This window comes from Armigeres subalbatus, chromosome 1 (assembly GCF_024139115.2).
Source record: "Armigeres subalbatus isolate Guangzhou_Male chromosome 1, GZ_Asu_2, whole genome shotgun sequence".
Lineage (NCBI taxonomy): Eukaryota > Metazoa > Arthropoda > Insecta > Diptera > Culicidae > Armigeres > Armigeres subalbatus.
This window is the reverse complement of record NC_085139.1, coordinates 22,381,215-22,393,874: the sequence shown is the minus strand read 5'-3', so window position 1 is coordinate 22,393,874 and position 12,660 is coordinate 22,381,215. Positions and strand designations below refer to the sequence as shown.

General features: G+C 42.5%; 1 protein-coding gene across 4 annotated transcripts in view; it reads right to left on the bottom strand.

Annotated features, from left to right (window-relative positions):
- The window catches only part of LOC134222682 (hemicentin-1), a 740,104-nt gene that overhangs the window by 705,761 nt on the left and 21,683 nt on the right, over positions 1-12,660 (bottom strand). For 3 of the 4 annotated variants that reach the window (XM_062701842.1, XM_062701853.1, XM_062701859.1), the window contains exon 2: positions 3,935-4,961. The exons of the other annotated variant lie outside the window; for it this stretch is intronic. The gene's annotated coding sequence lies outside the window, so the exon portion shown is untranslated. The remainder of the gene's footprint in view (positions 1-3,934; positions 4,962-12,660) is intronic. 4 annotated transcript variants of the gene reach the window in all.

The following is a 12,660-nucleotide window of genomic DNA, read 5'->3' as shown; positions in this document are numbered from 1 at the left end:
CCGTAGACGCTATCTTGTCGGTTAACAAATCCGCGAAGATAGCTATCCTTCGTAAGAGGAGGGGAGCTCGCTATTGTGCAGTAGTGACTCTCGACGTGAGGGATGCATTGAATTACTGCCAGTTGTGCAGCTATTGCAGATGCGCTCCTGCGTCTTGGAATACCCGAGTACCTGTACAAGATTCTCGGAAGCTATTTCCAGAATCGAGTACTGGTATACGACACGGAGGCGGGGCGGAAGTGCGTTGACATAACCTCAGGGATTCCGCAAGGTTCCATACTGGGTCCGGTGTTATGGAACGTCATGTACGACGGTGTCTTGAGGTTGAAGTTCCTGGTGGGCGTGGTAATCGTCGGCTTCGCGGACGATATTACGCTGGAGGTCTACGGCGAATCGATCGAAGAGGTGGAGTTGACTGCAGCCCACACGATCACAATTGTGGAGGAGTGGATGAGTTCCAGGAAGTTAGAACTGGCTCACCACAAGACTGAGGTGGTTGTTGTTAACAACAGAAAGTCGGAGCAACAAGCGGTGATAAGGGCAGGCAACTGCGCGGTCACCTCTGAACGCTCCATCAAACTCTTAGGGGTAATGATCGACGATAAGCTCACCTTTGGTAGTCACGTCAATTACGCCTGCAAGCGTGCCTAAACGGCTATAGTGGCATTGTACCGGATGATGTCCAATAGCTCTGCGGTTTATGCCAGCAAGCGCAAGCTTCTGGCTAGTGTCGCTCTGTCCATACTGAGGTATGGGGGCCAGCTTGAGGCACTGCCCTGCGTATTAACTGCTATAGAACAAAGTTAGAAAGTACGTATTGGTTCATGTGCCTAAGAGTTGCGAGCGCGTACCGTACCGTGTAATGCACGATGCACTCTGCGTCATCACCGGTATGATGCCTATTGACATCGTTATCGGTGAAGACATAGAGTGCTTTGAAATGCGCGGCACGAGAGGCATCCGTTGGACTGTCAGGTTGGCCTCAATGGTCAAATGGCAGCGTGCGTGGAACAGTTCCACTAAGGGTAGATGGACACATAGGTTGATACTGGAGATAGGTATGTGGGTCAAGAGGCGCCATGGGGAAATCACTTTCCACCTGACCCAGGTCCTTACAGGCCATGGTTGCTTCAGACCGTATCTACACCGGTTCGGACACTCGGCCTCGCCCGCCGATTTATCGGCTATCATCCAAAACTTATACGGATCTCGGAGCTACACAGAAGGTGGCGCGTGGACTCGAGGAATGGCTAGTTCGGGCGCAAATAAGAGGTGGTCCAAGGGTTCGGAGTCGGCTTCATGGGTCATACTGGTGCTCTGTGGTCGAACTCGATCATTTTATCGAACAAGTGGCCGCGCGAAGAACAACATGGTATCGTCGCTTTCGCGGCGTCGGTCAACCGGGCGGGTTCCGAGCCTGAGGATGGAAAGGGGTCCTCGTCAAGGCTGGGACAAGCGTAGGCACCGCGTCGGCAAGTTCCTTTGTATGTTGGCGAATAGGCCCTATCGCAAAGAGGTCAATTTGGGGTGCACGCGGCATCATCATTCATGATACCAGCCCGACTAGAAGAGCATAACAAAAATTTAACACAATTTTAACATATTGTGATATTTATAATTTATTTTGATACAATTTAGTTCTCAGTAACCATTATCTTTCAAATGTTGTAATAGGATTATATCATAATATGATTTGAAAAATGTTTAACACCGAATTGCCCAACAGTAGGCAATTAAAATAGATGTAGCAAAGTCTCCCAGCCATAGATATCACAACGCTGATATAATTTGAGAAGGTTGCCTTATTTGTAATGTTGGTAATTTCATGTTCTCGAAAAATATATTGACAAAAACAAAAAATTATGATTGTTGATCGCAATCTGTAGCCCTATCACGACCTGTAAAAATTTCAACTGCACAGAAACAATATATTTTGTATCTGATTCTATTATAAATTTCTAACAAAATATGTTATTTTTATGATAAAATTGTAACAAAATTTGATAGTTTTTTGTTTCCAGTCGTACAGTTTTTGATAGAAATTTAGATATTTTAACAACATCCTGCACCATGTTTCTAACACATTTTGTTATAAAAATTTAGTATAACATAATAACATAGGATGATATAATTTTGATATGACCTTCTAGTCGGGAGCCGTGCAGAGGGAAGCAGACGCGAAATCAACGCTTCCCACCTTCCGAGGACATAGGGCGTGGTAAGCCCACTTGGAAAGCCGGCAATGCGCTAGCACGATACCATGATGTTCTTCTAAAAAAGCGAGTCACGATGTTCGGTTCTGCAAGGACACGCAGCCAACCACGAGGGTGCGTTGTGCACTGGCCCCCTTTGAAGCATTACTTTCTGGTTGTACCGAAGGTACGAAGGGCTTGGCGGCAATGGAAACGGTTTAGCGAGTCGGGGATGTAGTCCTGCCTCCCTCGTTTGCTGTTGGAGGTGATCCCTAACCCCGCACTTCCTGGACATCCAACCCAAGAAGTCTGTTGAGCAGATTCCCCCTCCATTGCTTAGGAAAAGAATGCACACACATACAGACATCGCCTCAGTTCGTCGAGCTGAGTCGATCGGTACATAGCACTATGGTTCTCCGGGCCTTCTATCAAAAGTTCTTTTTTCGGTACAACTTTGTTGTACGTGAAAGGCAAGAAGAAAAAATAGAATAGAAACAGAAGAAGAAGAAATCAGCGTAATGAAAGAAGGAGAAAGAAAGAAGGAAGAAGAATAAAAATGAAGGGAAATGGAGGAAAATAGTAGAACAAAAAGAATAGAAAACTAAGAGGTTAGATAGAAGGTTGAAGATAGTAATAGAGAAGAGAGGAAAGATGAATTAAAATGGAGTCTATGTAATATTCAGCCCGAGAATCGCAATTTTCAACCTATTGTATTGTTCGACCAAACGGCGTTCGATCAAATGACCTAACACCAAGCAGGGCACACAGACAAACCGGTACAGCCACTCGTTTGAGAAACCGATCACAGTGTTCACACCGATTTGCATCTATATATCGATCTATTTTTCTGTCAAACTATCCACTTATGTGCATTTGGTGCCGCAATAAGACATTTGAATTGCGCTCCATGATACGCCGCTGTAGTTCTTTCAATTCTTCCTCGCAAGCATTGCTGGGTGTGACGGAAATCTTTTGCGTTCACTCCTCCAGGTTCGAAACCATCGTTGACATGGCACTCATCTGCCATTCACTGCCCTCCGGTTGACCAACGGAATGCCGACTTCTTGAATGAATTCCACAGCAGTCGCCGTCATCGAATTCGTGTTGGCTTACACCACGTTGAACGGTTAAGCGAGTGTTGTTACCATTCTTTAGAGCTTCAGAACTTATAATCTGCGATGGCATTCGGGCGGGACAACTCGATTGCATCTCAAACTTCCTATTCGCCTCGGGGCTAAAATTTGGCAGCAAAAAAATTTTTTTTTCTCGAAAATATGTCACTCCACTATCAATGACCCTTCCTAACAAATTCCAAGATTTATCCAAAAACTCTTTCAGAAATAACCCCGGGAAAATTTCTAGGAAAATCAGTTCTTTTTTCTGTGCAATTTTGGCGTAGGTATATAATTAAATTTCAAGGAAAATATTCGATTTGATGGGTCACGTGCCCCAACTTAGCTCCGCCAATGAATGTATGTACTGAGTTAACAAATTGATGGTACAGTATTTGTTTCGTATATATAAAGAATGAAAATGATTCGATAAATTAAAACAAAGAATAATCTCGGATGATAAACGATCGAACTAGTTAAACGAGCCAAAAAAAACTTTTTAGTACTTGCTTTGAATCCTTATTGCCGTTCGGTCCGATGCTACAGATTCAACACACACTCAGCTCAGCACCCTACACCGACCCCATTCCATTCGGAAAAGAAAAGATACATCCATAAATTGCCATTTACCTGTTCCGGATAAAATCCCGTCACAATAGCTGGATCTGCGGGGCGCTGACGCCACCTCTGCCGGATCCCTAATCCATTCCGATGGTGCTTCTCTGCCACCCACTGTACGACGTTGACAGACACACAAACAATCACACCCGCCACCGATCGAAATTCTCCCGAGTCTTCAACGACGAACCATTAGAAAGCTCCGTACCGGGTCGGGTGGAAATCCACCTGCGCTTTAGTACACTGCACGGAAGGTACTACAATCCCACTCACACTACACACTGTGCATTGACACTCGTCCACGCCGATTCGATCCAGCACTATTCACGACCGGCAAGCGGCTGACACCACGCTGCACAATGTGAAACCCGGCGAGGCGTGAATTTGATCCATGATCCCTGGTCCCACTAAGGACTTGCTGATTCAACCGGATGCACGGGAAACGCTTCGTCCCGGTATTTTTCCAGCCAACCAACAACGAACGGAACGGAACCAACACACTCACTAACTCAAACGGTGAATGGCACTCCGAAACGGTGCTCCTCCTGATCCGGCATGACGACGAACGCCAACGGTGTGCTGAAGCTGCCACACAAACCACGATGATTGATGCCCGTTACGAGGTGGGAAATTTTCGAATTTTCCGTATAATCCGTTTATTCAGCGACTTCTTCGTTTGCGCTTCTTCCGCACTGTTTGACCTGTGTACGGCTTCGGAAGGTTTTCAACCCGATATGCAAGAACAAACAGTATCACGTGGACATTTAGATTAAGCACATTATCGGGCCCTAAAGGAAGGGGTCACTACACGCGAGTTTCATTTCCAATTAAATTTCACTTGTTACGCTCGATAAAACGCAAATAAATTTCTCTTCTTCGTTTTCTGATTCTTCTTCAGCGACAACCTCTGATTTACCCGATTCACACTTGATTGGCCCGAACTTGTTGGTCAATTAATTTGATCATGAATATTCAGCAGTATTTATTCGAGGGAAATAACCATCACCATCACTGCTCAGTAATCGGGACCCGGACTTAACTGGAAAGAGAAAAAAAAATAACACGCAAATTCAGATCCTGATTCGATTTTAATTTTCGGCTTGTTTTTCTTCTCCCTTGACATTCTGAAAAATCAGCAAAGTTTTAATCCGCTTAACCGGGAAAGGCACTTTTCTCGAATGTTTTTTCTTCTTCTCTCGATTCACTGGCCGACCATTTTTTTCCTCCAGTCCTGTCATTTTTCTTTCCAGGGAAAAGAAGCAACCCCACCCACCGCTGCTCATCATCATCATCATCATCGTGCGGGAGCCAATGAGGCGACGCGCCCGAGACGATTGGAAATTGCGTTTGATTGATACTCGACAGCACGGGGTGCTTGTTAATCCGGTTAGAAAATTGATTGCTCGGTGTGGCTGACTTTCGGGTTGGGATTCCTCCATTCCGCTTCGACGGTGGTGATTGATTCCAGCGGGGATCGATTCCACTATTTAGTTGCAGATGTAACGGTAAATATGCTTCTGGTGCTATCACTCTCGTAATGTTGGGGAAATGATGGTTTGGAATTTTTATTGCCGTGATTTTGATGCAGTTCGGGCTTTCACAGTTGGGCGAAAAGTTGATCAAAGTCATGGTCTGCATTAGACAGACAGCGGAACAATGCCGAACACAGCAACAAAGAATGATATTACCATCTTCAAGAATTCGCTTTCTCAGTTCCATTTGCAGTCATGAAGAAAACATGAAATATGTTTGCTTTGAACTTGCGATTTGTTCGTCCAGTCATGCACAGTCTACGACTGTCAAAAACAAATTGATCAATGATATACAAAATCGTTTTTATTCAATTCTAAAACAGAAAGGGTTCTGATATTGAACAACTTCGACATCGACAACAGGGAAAGGAAATGAGCATAAATTGAGAATCTATTTAAAGCTGGATGCAGTTTACAAAATGAATAATATCCAACCCGGGTGATATGGACCAGTTTTTCTGTACTTTGTTTTCAACAAATACGATACACCTTTTTCATATATATGCTTGACAATCGTGTTAAACTTAGATAATTTTTCTCGGTTATGATGAGTTCGTTTAGCTCTTTTTTAAATATTATGCTGATCTCACTGAAACATGGCTGGGACATTAGTTAATTTTAAAATTTCGAAGCCAAATAACTTTTTTTGCATTCATACATCATAAATTATGTTGCATACTATCACGATGAAACTCTAAAAGTCGATAAATAAGTTCATAAACCAATAGAAGGCTTTCCTATATGTAAAGGTGTGCACAAGTCCGAAAATCAACAGCGGCGTTCGGCGTAATTTTACTCGGCAGCGGCGTTTCTCTGAAAGAAACAATTTATTTCTTGCATTATTTTCCCCGTTATTTTTCTTCCTGAAAAATGTAATTTATGACATTATTCCTCGTTATATTCCACTCATTTTTTTTTTGGATTTCCCTTAGGGAGTTCTTTTGAATTGTTGTTAATTATCGACTAGAATTATGAACGATACGTGGATGTGGATTAAAAAGTCTAAGGATAATTAAAACGGCTAAATTTGAATCATACTTTGACTGAAAAAGCCACATCCAAGAATTGTAACGAATTTACATGAGAAATTCTTAGAAGTTTGTTTAAAGTTACCGAAAAAATGCTACAGCGCACATTTTTGCTTCCAGGTTCTGCTACGTCTGAGGCTGCACAACAGTCGTAGGCTAAATTAAACCTCAAAAATTCTGTTACCGAACGGTAACTTCTTTTGCAATTGGTGTGGGGTCGTAGGGAAAAATAATGTTAAGATTGCGATCAACGTTCAAATTAAAATTCGATCGTTTAGCTGCGGCAACGTTGGTTACCCAAAAAGGATGATATAGCAGAACCATCGGTCCGCCATTCCCCAGCCAAGCCTGCGCCGTTCTTCAACAGGTCACCAGCCGACGAGCCGCCATTTCGCCGCTACCAAGCATTCTTCCAATCAAGCCGCCATCGCTCGCCGACAGGCCACAAAGCGGCCGCCACCTATCCGCCACAAGGCGTGTTTCGGCCCGATACTGCCACCCAAACCTTAATTTGCCGTTTCCGTTTCACGGCTGGCCGCCATCGTGCTGCCAGTCTACCGCTGCGGAACCCGGTTTAGCCCACCTCGCCTCTGCGCTCTGGCCAACCAAGCCTTATAAGCCATCACCATCCCTTGGCCGGTCTAAATCCGGCCGCCAAAGTACCACCACCGAAGTTATTCCTCGTCGACGCCGCCGCCGTCCCCCAACAAGCCTTTATTCTGCCGCTGCAAAGATCATTTCGACACACCACGCTACTACGGCCACCCTCCAGCTACCACTACGGCCAAGCCTGCAGTAATCGAAGCCATCTCTTGTCGTTGGCCGTCCTTCGGCCACTGCCATTCCTGCTTTTACTGGAGTTTTTCGGCCGCTGCTAGTCACAACGGGCCACTGCACGGACGAGATTTGTTTGCTTTGCCGCCGTAACCATCTCTTCGGTGGTATTTCGTAAAATGCTTAGAAGCGTACCGTCACCCGTAGCCACCGAATAAAAAGTGTAAAAGCTAAATCAATTAAATTTTTATTAGGACCACCCCACTGAAAACTCTCCCTTTTAAACAACGCCCTGGGAGTTAAGAGAAAAGAGGTCTTGTGTGCCCACCCCGAAAGCTGCCTATGGCTGTACAACAGCAACTTGGGGCTTAGGCACTTCCCTGATGGGGCGCAGCAGGACTCCCGGGGTCAAATATAGTTTCAACTCATATTCCAGTGATAGATGTTTTTTTATTTTGGATATTTTCAAATTTCGACTAAGTTTTTTTTTAAATGCTATGATGAATGAAAGTCATTTAGATTTTAGAGACCACTTTGTAGATTGCGATGTTGAGTATAATAAAGAGTTCAGACAAAATTGGGTTTTCCGACAAGCATGCTTTTTGTTAAACAAAGATTAAACGACGATTTGATTTTGATCGAATCTTATTATCTCCCGCAAACCAACACCATCAATAGGTAGGTGAAGGATTCCGCTTCCTGTTGATGGTGTTGGTTTGCGGGAGAGCTATCAGATTCGTCAAATCGTCGTTTGAATCTTTGCTTACAAAAAGCAGATAAGTCGTTTTGAAAATTTTGTCTTGATTTATTCGAAAACCCCGAATTTGAAATTTATTTCAAATACATGAAATGTTTGAACTGATAGTCGATATGAGTGCAACATGTGGGAGAAAAACCGTTTGACCGATAGTCATTTGGTCTAAAGGCATTTGGCCGAAGGCCACTAGGCCGAAAACTTTTTAGCCAACTATGTCATTTGGCTGAACAACTCATCTGGTCGAACGCCATTAGGGAACGTCCGAACTGGTAATTTTGCCGAAAATACCCCTTGGCCAAAATGGTCGTTTGACCGCAAGGCCGAAAATATTATTCTGCTGAAAAGAAATAAAAGTAGGACGTCTCAGCACTTGCAAAAAAGCACTTGGTGCGGTTTCGCTGAACACCGACCATATAAGAGTAGCATCACTTTCATTCTTTACCACAGATATTGATTTTGGACTAATCACTATCTCTTGGATGGAAGCAATGCACTGTCCAATAGTCACGATCTGTCCTGCTGGCCACGTCCTTTCAAATGCTGAGGAAAGGGGTAGATGATTACTTGGGCATCCACTTAAGAAAGATGCACGGATCTCTACGACCTATCATAGTTATCACGAGAGGTTTTGAAAATGTTAGTGTGGAAGGCTATAACAGCAGAACTAAGATAGAAATTCATAGTAGGAAAGGGACGAGCCTGGAATAGAACTCACGACCTCCTCGCAAACTCGCAATTAGAGAATTGGGAAAATGGTAAAATCATATTCGTATATTTTGTTGTAACGAAAGGCTATCATTTCACCCCGAGAACGAACTTTTAAAACAAGGCTCGTAGTGTTATATATCAATCGACTTAACTCGACAAACTGAGCAAGCATGAAGTGTTGTCCGTCAAGTGTATTCGAACTTATTGAACACCCTGTAGATCTGTTCAAATTTCAAAAAGTTTCCCAAAATCGACCGGTCAACCGGTATTCACAATTCTTATGCTAAGATAGACTTCTGGTGAAAATTTCAGCTCAATTGGTTTAAATTTAGGTGTGCTTCAAATCGTTTTAGTGTTTTCGGCATAATTTTGCTCTTAAAAAATCGTAACTCTGAGTGGGATGAACGAAATTCATTGCAACAACAACAAAATGATAGCCATACCTATACTCGATAACTTTGTAGAACATTGTGTTACAATCGGAACAAATCTTCTATGCGTTTCAATAGATTTTGTTCTTCGAGATACTCAAAAATAAACATTTCTTGTTGATATAAGGCCTATGAAATCTACATCCAGATATTTTTTTGGATTGAATTTATCGGGAAGTTGCAGCTACACATTCATTTTAATATAGCACGGTATTAAATCTTAAGCGGGTATCTTATAAAAATTGTAGAAAATTGAGGAGTGGATTCACATTCTGATTTGCTTAATTGATTGCCTTATTACAAAGACTTGCACGCTGGCAAGCATTTCCATCGAACAAGTTACCATTGCTTTTCAATGATCGTCATCAAATATTTTTGGTTGGGACCTGAAATGTTGTGACAAAGTAATCATTGGTGACTTGGTAGAGTGTCATTTCTAGACCAACATTTGAAAAGTGCGCAACAGCCAAAATTTATTCCTTCTGGCATTATGGGAATTTTGTAGCCTGCACTCTTAGGCATCATTGGCTTCACGTATTGATCAGCTGCTCGCAGCTTCGCCAACCGATAAAGGAGTCTGGGTAAAATGTGTAATCAATGTCAGATCACATGCGCAACAAATCATTGAATTGGTCGTTATTAACCATAAATCGATCGCGCCGCATGCTCCGCTGGGTGCAAGCTGCTTTTTTGCCAATGTAAATATGACATTGTCCCACAGACACTACTCACCGTAATTCGAATATGAGGAATAATGCTATTAAATGCGAAGAAAATAATCCACTCTCAACCGATAAATGTCTCTATCCACCACGAAGCTCCCGTTAAGTAGAGCACTTATCCACGATCACCACAACCCACACAACCTAGACCTAAAACCAGGGTGCTATCGTAGAGAAGGATCAGTTATCGGTCTTTGTTTTATACTGGTTTCATAGCACTCTTGAAGGGTAAATTATGATCTTCAAGAGTGTAATAAAACTTAAAATGTTACTTGGGTACTGTTTCCTGCTTGTGGTGGGCCAGCGTGCCAGCTCGGAGGTTACTTTCGAGACACTGTACAGATCATGATTTCAGAGTCGCCTTTTATAGGCGATTCTTGGTACGGATACAATACAAATAATTTGGGGACGTGCACAAAAAAATCAAATTTCAATCTAATTAGTCTATCCTGCGCGCCAAACGATCGATTTGCCATCTGCTTGTTGGGGCGCAGATCGTAACAATACACAGAACAGAAAACAAATAAAGAACGCACGCTGTGCTGTTTAGCGCGTTCTTCTTCACAGCCAGCAACGATGATGACGACGGCCGATGTGTGATTGAACATCTTTTTCTTTGAACCTGCTAAATTCGTGGAGGAGCTTTCTTCCTGTTGGCTGGAGATTTCGTGGTTTGTGGGTGCTAAGAGCGTGCAAAGCAACCGGGGGACCAGCATGCCGCTGGTAGACATTGACCCCATCTTGCCGGACAGCATGTCCGAAGGACGAGCACCCACAGAACAATAGGTTAAGTAGGGTAGAACAAATGTAAGTACACCTTTATTTCACTCCATTCTAGGGGGATCGGCTAGGCTGGGGATCGGGGGACCAAGTCTCATGCGGCCCCTAAACAGGGAGTCCGAGGGTTGGTGACAATTTCTCTACTTCCGAATTCCAAAGCGGCTTTCTGTCCTTTTTTTCAAAAAGATTGAACTTGCTTTTCATTATTCAAAGATTTGAAGGGATTACGCTGGGACGCAAACTTTCCTGTAACCTTGCAAAAGGCTAGCCATGGAATCTACTAATAACAGTCTTGTCACTCCACCTAGCGATTATCCGCTGCCCCGGCCCCGTGTTTGGGATAGGCGAAGAGACCTTTTCAACAGCGAATATCAAGTAAGTACGATTTCCATTTGGCCATTCCATCCTAGCTCTTCACCCAGCTGATAATCTTCTCGTTTGCACACCGCACACTTACATCCAGCCTTCTGGAAGATCCTTGTCCACTCGTCACATTCGAGCAAACCCAACAAACAGGCAGGAAAAAGAAACTTCCAACAACAATATTGACATAATAGGTCATAAGTTCATGGTGAGTAGACATTCTTACCTGCCTGATGACACGGATTTTGCATCTGTTGAAAATTGTTTCAAAAAGCGAACAATCTTCTTACCTACTGATTGGTATGATGTTAATGACACGATGCAGACAGGGAGACAGTCGCATCATAAAATTGTGTAAAAAAACACAAGAAAAACTCGAAAAATGCACCTGTTTCTTGGCTGGAAATTCAATGAATTCGCATAGAAAAAATACGAACCCGTATATTATTTTCTACAAGGAAACACTTTCGCAAGCTGAACCATTTTGCTCGTTGAACATAAGATCTACAAAAAAAGAGTGACCAACATCTCTGGCCAACGTGGAGTTGGAACCTCTTTATGAAACAGCACGACCCGTATCAAAAGAGAAGAAAAAGGACATGGATGATCTTATTCGATACATACCCCCAGTTCATCATGATTTTTTCATGAACCTGACTGTAGCAGGAACTGTAAATTATGACGAAGGCTCTCTGGAGTATTGATGAGGGGTATTGAAACTTATTATTTTGTATTAATAATCCCTAAATATTAAATTAAATATACATAAGAATAAAACTTAACTGAGACATACAATTCCTTTTTACAGTCGCCTCTCCACATCTCGATATTGAAGGGACCATCGAGATAAGGAGAGATCGAGGAATGGAAGGAAAATTGAAATGGGTAGGGGAGATACGTATGAAATGCGCCGGTTGGGTAAAATGCGCCACCACGTTTTCTAGGTTATTAACCCAAATTTTGTCTCAAAATCGTGAGCGGCTGAAGCCAAAAAACATTTGTAAGCAGTTACGCAAAAAATTGTCAAAAACTCTGTGTTTGAATTTTTAAAAATAAAATGTTTTCTTGGCTCTTTCCGATGCAACTTCGATGTCTACGTCAACAATGCTTTTTTCTTCACACACTAAGAATATTTTCTCCTTTTCTCATTGGTTTAAAATATTGACTACCTTAAAGCATAAGACTGACACTTATTTTTTGTAAAAGAGTGTGACTATTTCTGTGAAAAAATATTGGAATATTTTGATTATTATTTTGGGTGGCGCATATTGCCCAGCGTCGTTTATTTTAAATGAAAATGCAGTATTTGAGAATTAAACGTTTTCTTTAATATTGTTGGTTTTTCTTAAAACTGGTTGGACCATATAATGACTGATATGCAAGATTATTGATTAACACTTCGAAATTACACTATTTCGGATGAAATCACCATTAAATTAAGAGATTAGCTTAGGGGGCGCATATTGACCGCATCTCCCCTACTAGATCCTTGCTATGAAAAACGACAACAAAACAAATGTCTTTTCCTGTTGTTGACATGTTTATTATTGCCCAAATATGGTCTAGCAGCCTAAAATTTGTTTGTCATAAGACGAGTTTGTACAATCCCATTGAATTCCATCACTTAATCCATTGAATTCAAC